At 53.4% G+C, this 8,996-nt stretch overlaps 1 long non-coding RNA gene across 1 annotated transcript; it reads left to right on the top strand.

The window, feature by feature from the left end:
• LOC108634134 lies at positions 3,326-7,648 on the top strand. The gene is made up of 2 exons (XR_001917386.1): positions 3,326-3,639; positions 7,223-7,648. It is a non-coding gene; the product is annotated as an uncharacterized LOC108634134 (long non-coding RNA).

The raw sequence follows: 8,996 nt of genomic DNA, 5'->3' as shown, positions 1-8,996 counted from the left end.
CCAAAATTATAAAATGCTGAGGAAAGAAATCAAAGACCTAAATAAGAGTAACATATTATGTACAGGGGTTGGAAGCCTCAACACAGCAACCTGGATTCTAGCCTCAGCTAGATCCGTCTTGGCTGGAAACCCTGGTCTCCCTCTCCCTGCTTGCCTGCATGCTAAGGCACTCAGTCCTGTCCAACTCTTTGCAACTCAAAGGACTGTAGCCCGCCTGGCTCCTCTGTCCATGGGAGTCTCCAGGCAAGAATATTGGAGTGAGTTGCCATGCCCTTCTCACTCTCCATGCCTGATCCTTATTTCTTTACTTTGGTACCAATGTTGTGAAGGGAACTTACCTACTAAGAAGCATTACAGAATGTGGCAGGCAGTCAGCCCAAGGGAAACCTTTGCTAGGGACTTTAGGTTAAGCGGTCCCAGTAGAGACCAAGTTAAAGGGCTGATGTAGGTAGCTGTATTGCGGAGGGATCCCAGGAATGTGAAGTGTAGGATCAGAGAAGACAGCAGAGAGAACATAAGAGGTAACTCAAGGATGCATTATGGGTTACCCACTGCCAAGGAGGACTGGTTCTCCACCTGAGCAGAAACTTCTGAAGAACTTTTTGAAATGCCTTTCAGAATTGTGCTCCTGGGACTCAGGTGGAGAACAGCTCGTCTTTTGGCTGTCCCCCTCCACAAGTCAGGGGTGGTCCCAGGCACACAGACTCCTACGCTTTGGGACCACACCTGTGTGAGTGCTCAGTGGACCCCACGGGTATTGCCGCATGTGCTGGTCTCAGGAAGTCTGAGACAAGACGTGAGAGGCACGTGTGTGGAGTCCAGGAGAAGGGATGGGGGTGGTTCCTGCAGGGCATGTTTGTCACCCGTGGAGGTGGCAGTAACTAGCAGGAGAATTGTGGACAGATTGGTGTGGTGCTCGAAAGATGTCCAGCAGCGTGGAAGGTGGGGGCGTACGGCCTGGAAGTTATCGACAGCCAAGGCCTCGTCCTTGCGCAGCCCAAGGCCTCTGGAGGGCGGCCACTGCACACCTGGGTCTCCGGCTGGTGAAGCACCCTCCTGTCCTCCTGCCCCTTATGTTGGGGCAGCATGATTCCTCATCTTATCTGACATCCCCCGGCTGTCAACTCCATGACGGAAAGAGCTCCCACTTAGACTAGAAAAGATAGTCATCCTCTGTGCTCTGCCTGGAGTCACTCACAAAAGCTTCACAGCTGAGAAAGCAAGGCCCAGAGAAGTGCAGTGATCTGCCCGAGGTCACACAGGCAGTTCAGCCCCCAACACTGGCTCCGGAGCTTGGGCTCTGGACCGTGGCCTTTCTCTTCCCGTGGGAGTGCAGTCTGAGGGTGCCATGTCCACTGCAAGGTTCCAGAAGAGGCTCGGCGCAGCGTGGTGTGGTTACGGGAAGCTCAAGGTGCCAGGGAGCACAGAGAAGGACAATGGGGGTCATGGGGAGGTTAAGGGCAGGGAGGGGCGGAGGAAAGAGATGAAGAGAAGAGGAAGAGTAAAGACGTGATGCAGAGAGAGATACTGAGGGGAGGAGGCGGGGAGGGCCCGCAGCTCGAGCAGGGCTCATGGGCACGAGATCACAGTGCGGGAAAGAGGAGGGTGATCCCTGAGGCTGCCGTGCGGGCGGGGCTGATGCCGAGGGGCTCCGATCCAGGCTCCAGCGGGGGTGAGAAATCAGCAACACATTCTGGCTGGGAATGTGACAAAACCAGAGCCTCCCGGGCGTCGGCGGCTGTGGGAAGTGGGCCTGGAGCAGGCAGCCGGGGCAGCGAGGGTGCTCAGGAAATGGCTGGAGGGACCCAGGGGAGCAGGGGTATGGCCCAAGCCAGGGCACGCGAGGTCAAGACACCGTAGGACTAGGAGCCAGGGAGAGAGGAGGGACGAGGTGGTGGAAGGTCCACGCTTCTGCACACAGTGGGTGGGCTTCCCAACCCCAAATCCAAACAACCATTTAATGGATGCCTACTGTGCGCCAGGCCCTGGGCCAGGCCCTTGAGATAGAATCCAGGTTTGTAATCACAACAGTGTTTCCAGATGGGTTTATCCCTCCTCATTTTACCCAGGAGGAAGCCTTGAGAAGTTCCCGTGGGAGGTAAGCAATGGCAGGGCCAGACCCTAGGGGTCTGTGGGACTCCAGAGTCCGCATTCTTTCCATGCACCGTGAAATTACACTCAGGTCATTTCACTCAGCAAAGAGCGTGAACCCGTGACAGCTGACCAGGCTCTGTGAGTGTCATAGTGGCCGAGAGCCAAGCTACAAATCACGCCACGTCACCACAAAAGCCAAAATAACCAGCGCCTGTGTGCGGTCTGCTTACTCCAGCTGTCTCAGCTCAACCGGATCTATTGACGATTCCGTAATCCAGCCAATAGCTGGGTGCTGACCCACACGCTCAGCCGAGCCGGAGACAACACGAATCTGTTCCTGAGCCCTCGGCTTTGCCGGGGAGAGTCCATCATTAAAGTCTCCTTCAGAAGCAGCGGGATTTACCTGGCCTGGCCACAGGGGAACCCCAGACAGCAGAGCCAAAGACACCCCAAAAGTCTGCGTCTCTCTGTAAAAAGTCCCTTTTCTTGGGGTTCCTCATTTGACCCACCTGTCGATGGCCATCTCAGCAAATTTCGTTCGTGACAATGAGCTGTAGTGGCTGAATGCTGGCCCCTAAAAGATATGTCTGTGTCTTAATCCTGAAACCTATGAATGTGACCTTCTTTAGAAAAATGGTTCCTACAGGTGGAATTAAGGATTCTGTGCTAAGTAGAAAGTTCAGTAGCCCCTAGATCCAATGATAAATGTCCTTTATAAGATAAATAGACATTTGAGACAGAGAGAAGGGGGCAATGCCACCACACGGGTTGAAGAGATGTGTCCACAAACCAAGGAATGAGGGGGCACTAGAAGCTAGAAGGGACAAGGAGGAAGCCTCCCCTAGAGCCTTCAGATAGAGCTACCCTGCCCACCCCGTGATTTCAGACTTCTGGCCTCCAGAACTGTGAGACAATGAATGGCTGTTGTTTAAGCCACCCTGTATGTGGTCATTTGTTTGGGCAGCCGCAGGAAAGTAGCCTCTGACTGTCCAGTGTGCGTTGCTATTTGCAGGAAAATCTGTGATCTCATCCTTCAGGCCCATGAGCCCGCCGGGTCCTGCTCTGCCCTTGGCTGGAAAGGGAATCCCAAGGTTGCATCTGCCTCTTGGGTGTGGAGCTCCAGGCTGGAGCAGGATGAGAAATGGGCCTATTTATAAACGAACAGAGCCAGAGGGCGGGAGCTGGGTCAGCCGAGGGCTTCACCAAGGTCACAGACCCAGTCCCTTGGGATGGGGGCATTGCAGAGAAGGGCCAGGCTCCAGAGGAAGCAGGGGGCGGGAGCGCTCAGGCCTCTCTGAGCGGTGGGGCCGTGGTCCATTTCTGAGCAGCCTAACAGGAATGTCCAGCTGGCTTCCAAGTCAGATCTGATGTCTCAGGCGAAGGGCAGGCCCAGCTGGGTGGGAGTGGATTCTTTCCCGCTGCCTCATTGCCTCTCCGAGAAAGGAAGTGTGAGTGCCCGGGGCAGGCGCCCTGCACGCAGCCCATGACTGTCTGTGGGTGGTTGTGTCCTCCACGCTTCTGCCGCTCAAGGAGGATGCTGCTATGGTGAGTAAGCCTCTGTGCTCCCCTCGCTCCTTGCTGCAAAGAGCACTCTCTCAGCAGGGCCAGGTTGGAGGGACTTAGCCGGGTGATATTTCAGCCCCAGGCTGTCTCATGGGGGGCAGAGAGCTGGGCAGCAGTGCCAAGGACGTGGGTGGATAGGGGCTCTGCTGATTAGTGGCTGAGTGGGACCAGGGTCTATCCCCAGCGTGACTGGTGCTGGGCAGAGTTGTCCAGAGGAAGTCATAGCGCACAGGCTGCCTTACCCGGCCCCTCCCACAGGCCTGGGCCTGGGAGATGCTCAGCTCCACAGCACCAGGAGTCTTAAAAGCCAGCAGAAGGCTTCCCTCTACAGCAGGAACAGCTTCTGATCCAGCTAGGATGCCTACCTCAGTCACATCTGTGACCATATCATGTCTGTTGAGTCTTGTATGTCTTTAAGCACTTCTCCCTGTAAGAGTAAATTTCTGAGTAGCTATCGCAGGAAGAATGGGGCCAGATTTCCCCCTGCTCGTGTTCTGAGCTGCAAGCTTCAGGAAGCACTGAATCTCAGCTGCATCTTCTTCTTGCTGTGTTATCCTGGACAAGTCACTTGACCTCTCTGAGCCTCATCTCCTAGTCTGTAATGTGGACATAGCCCAGCCTATTTTGCTGAACTGCTGGGGAGGTTAGATGAGACAGTATGTGTGACGCTCCCATCTCCATCCACAGAGCCTGGGCTCATTTCCCAGGACTTTGAACATCTTTTCCGTTTAACCTTTCCCACTGAGAAAGTCTGTTGGAGCTTCAGAGTTCCATCCACTCCAGCCGGGCACCTGGTCACATGGAGTGGTCAGCACAGCCCCATGCTGTCACGGGGACACTCACGCAACCCACGAGGGACTTAAGGGCTCTGGTACCTGCAGCCCACAGACTCCTCCTCTACCTCCCTCCCCTGACTCTGGACTCTGGCCCAGCTGCTCATGGTCAGAACATTCAGATTCCAAGCCTGAAACCAAACCTGTATCCTTTTCATTCACTTGTCAAGCCCTGTCTTTCCTGCAGAAGCCTGCCTATGACCTTCTCAGGGTTAAGCTTATACTAAAGTAGAAACAGAACCAGCATGTGGTAGGGATAGTCTGTGGAAAAGGACTCACCGCCTCCACTACGGAGGCAAGGGGTGCTGGTCCCTGCTGCTGATGTGACCTTGGACAAGTCATTTTTTTCTTTCCGTTTCCTCATCTTTAAAATGGGTATGTGCTGTGCTTAGTCACTCAGTTGTGTCCGACTCTTTGCAAACCCGTGGACTCTAGCCCGCCAGGCTCCTCTCTCCATGGGGATTCTCCCAGCAAGAATACTGGAGTGGATTACCATGCCCTCCTCCAGGGGATCTTCCCAGCCCAGGGAGAGAACCCAGGTCTCCCGCATTGCAGGTGGATGCTTTACTGTCTGAGCTACCAGGGAAGACCTAAAATGGGTATAATTTTACCTAAGTCTCAGAATGACTGTAGCTGATCGTCAACCACCTGGCCTTGCCCCTGTCGTGTATGAGGTGCCCCCCCTCCTCTTGCCCTGAGCCCCAGTTTGCATGAGGACAGCAGTTGGCTCCATCCCCAGGTACAGAAGCAGGCTGGCTCAGGGAGGGCCCAAGACTCAGGAGACCCAGGAATAATAAGGGGCATGACCTCCCCTTCCTGGGTGCTGACAGTCCTCCCAGAGGCTCACCAGAGGGATCTTGCCCCCAAGAGGGGGATTACTAGGGCGACTACTCAGGCCCCCAGCAGGAAATGGGGATGAGTCAACTCAGGACCCCTGAGAGGAGCCTTCTCTGACTTCATATCCATTCCCAGGAAACCCGCAAACCGTTCTTTTGCGTTAATCAGATTTGCAAAGCCGTGGACAACATGGCAACATCACCTTTAGGAAACTCACTTGAGCCTCTTAGCTGCTCTGGCCACAGCGGGAGGTCAAGGGTGCTGTAGGGAGTTGTGTCCCCCAGGCTGCAGTGAGGGGGCAGGGCAGACCTGCTTGAGGGTCTCCTTGGGAAAGGCGAGACGCTGAGGGTGGTCACTGGGTCCACCAGCGCTGTTGAAACCTGTAGCATCTGATGGAGAGGACGCTGGGCTCAGACAGCAGGAGACCCTCAGGGCAGATGGCCGGCACCGGCCTCACTGCGTGCCAGCTCCCTTCTCTCCCGCCCGACTGGCAAGGACGGATCAGATGATGGGGTCTGTGGGGCCTGTCCCCAACGGCGACTGGGCCCGGCAAGTACAGAGAGGAGAGAGCCAGGGTCCTCAGACAAGGAGGCCATTAAAACCAAACATTTAAAATATGACTTCACATATATAAAAAGATATTCAGGCAAATTAAATGCATTTAGGCCAGATGCCTGAGACAGAATCCCAGCTCCACTACCTGGAAGCCCTGTGACCCTGGACTTCTTTAAGCCCTGGTTTCCTGGCTTCTCTGGACTGGATGGTGGCCCCCAAAAGATATGTCAACATTCTAACCCCAGAGCTTGGGACTGTGACCTTTTTTGGGAGGAATCTCTGCAGACATAATGAAGTTAAGAATATAGAGATGAGGAGATCGTCCTAATTACCCAGGGGGGGGGTCTAAATCCAGGGACAAAGTCTCTGACAAGTCTCCTTTTAGAAGCACTCAGAGGAGACAGACAGACACACAGAAAAGAGAAGGCCATCAGAAGACAGAAGCAGAGATTGGAGGGATGCGGCCACAAGCTCAGAACACCTGGAGCCGCCAGAGGCTGGCCAGGCGCTCGAAGGCAGCTCAGCCCTGCCGGCACCTTGAGCCCAGATTTCTGTCCTCCAGGACTGTGAGTGAAGAAGCATCTATGAACCCTCTCTCACCACCAGCTTGTTACAGTGGCCGCAGGAAGTATTCTTCAAAGAAGGAAGACAAAGATCTGACAAGAGAGGTCGACATAGATCGTGTGCATTGTTCCAGACAGTAAGAATCGTGTGCAGTCACGCAAAGAAGCTGTGGACAGTCATTAGGGTGAAGCTGGTGTTGGGAATATCAAGCCGGAAAAGCAGAGTACCAGAATATTCATTTGTAAATGTTTAGGAATCGAATTTTGTTTTTAAAAGCATGCCAAAAAAGGGAAAATAACGATCACCTCCAGGCCATATTATACCATTTCCTTTATTTTCTTCTTTGCTATTTTCTATATTTTCCAAATTTCCTCTCAATGAGTACATGCAGGGTGCTGTGCTGAGTCACTTCAGTCATATCTGACTCTTTGCCACCCTGTGAACTGTAGCCCACCAGGCTCCTCTGTCCACGGGATTCTCCAGGCAAGAATACTGGAGTGGGTTGCCATTCCCTTCTCCAGGGGATCTTCCTGGAACCCACCTCCCTTAAGTCTCCTGCCTTGAAAAGCAGCTTCTTTACCATTAGCGCCACCTGGGAAGCCCCTCAATGAGTATTATTTTACTGTCAGAAAATACAGAGCCATTCTAAAACCTTCTTCCGCAAATGTGACTTAGTTGTGCAAGAGCCCCCGAAGGCCCACTTTCTTTCCACCTATAATCTCATGAGAACCTTACAACAGCCCCACCATAAACTCACCTGTGATTCCATTTTGTAGGTGAGAAAACTATGCTTCAAGAGGTAAACAGTGACTGCAGAGCCAGCCTATGGCCAGAGTTGGGAAAGGAACACAGTCGACCGGTCTTCTGAGCCTTGTGTGAGAAGCCACACTCCCCTAACCCATAGAGACAGCCACTGCTCTGCACTCAGCTCCCTCTCATGACCACAGCCAGGATCTGGCCTGTCCTTCAAGTCAGAATGACTGATCAAAGTCTCAAGTGCCCTCCAGGCAGAGATAAATAACAGAGAGGTAGATCCTGGGATTCTGGTTTTGTATTTTTAAATGGAAGGAGAGATAAATCATTTCTGCTAACTGTTTTTACCTGGCTGCAGGAAATGATGCATCACCATCTTTTAAAAGAAAATTAAGCCTTTAATTCCATGGCACATGTAATAAAATGATACTTCAGCTCTCTGCCTTGAATATATGGCCCGTCGTGTCCTAATTTACTATTTCAATGCTGCCTGAAATGTCCTGAAGTTATTAATGTGGCAATATATTCAAGCACCTAACCTGGCCTTCAAATGCTGTTCAAGCACTCAGTTAACACAATGGATGGCCAGGCGGGAGCCAAAGGGGTCATATCGAGAGGTAGGCCATGCGGGTGGGGTGCACGGCTGACCCTGCTATAGAGGGCTACTGTGAGCCAGAGCCCCATTTTCTTCCTCTTGGAGGTGGAGATTATGATGCCTCCTTCACAGGCGCAAGGGGCCAGGTACAGATCTGTACCTGAGCCCCCAGCTGCACCCAGCGCCCCCAATGCCACTCTCTTTATTCTGATTCTCTCGTGGTCCACAGGAGAGCTGTGGTGCTTCCACACGCATACCAATGCTTAGCATGTGTGCACAAACTCACACGTGGGACAATTCATCCCAAGACTCTGAGCAGGCACATCCCACTGCGCTTAGAAGAACAGGCCTTTATGACCAGGGAACTGCCCAGTGATCCATGCAAAGACATACTGGGGTGAAGTTTCAATGTAAGATAAAGGGCAGGGGCCTGGGGGCTCCAAGGCCCGCGCCGTTCACCTTGTGCGCCTCTCTCCTCTCCTGTGAGTGTGTGATGCTGACCACGTGCTAACGTCAGCTGCCCTCACAAGCCCTCCCCACTGGCACGTGGAGCAGCCGCTGCACGCAGGTGTCTAGGTGGGGCCGCTTGAGTGAGAGCGCTCTTGTTCTGCAGAAACTCCCAGATGGGCTCAAAAGACACTGCTGGGGTCTCTGGGGTCAGGGACTTCAGGTCTTTCAGTGGGCCCCTCAGCAGGGGCGCCGGACCCCCTGGGAGGTTCAGTGCAGCCCCACATCCTCTCCAGGGTAAATCTCATCTGTTTCAGAGACAGAGAGTTGGGACAGTTCATTTAGCTTTTAGCAAACTCACAAGGGGAATAATTGCAGTCCTCTGTCTAAAGGGGAAGATATACATGAAATTCTCCAGTGTGGACCAGATCCCTCAGCAGTGGGCAAAAACCAAGCTCCCTCTGATACCCAGAGCTGGAGGCCTGAGGGAGAGATGACAGCTATAGCTGAGACTGATTTTCTGGAGGAATCAGGATGCTTGGGCAACCAGACAAGTGAGTTGAGCAAACTATTTAGACAACAGTAGCACCTCTCTTGGACTTCCCTGGGGGCTCAGACAGTAAAGAATCCACCTGCAATGAGGGAGACCTGGGTTCAATCCCTGGGTTGGGAAGATCCCCTGGAGGAGGCCATGGCAACCCACTCCAGTATGCTTGCCTGGAGAATCCCCATGGACAGAGGAGCCTGGTGGGCTG

Source organism: Capra hircus, chromosome 28 (assembly GCF_001704415.2).
Source record: "Capra hircus breed San Clemente chromosome 28, ASM170441v1, whole genome shotgun sequence".
Lineage (NCBI taxonomy): Eukaryota > Metazoa > Chordata > Mammalia > Artiodactyla > Bovidae > Capra > Capra hircus.
The sequence above is the reverse complement of the archived record's forward strand: the minus strand, read 5'-3'. Positions and strand labels throughout refer to the sequence as shown.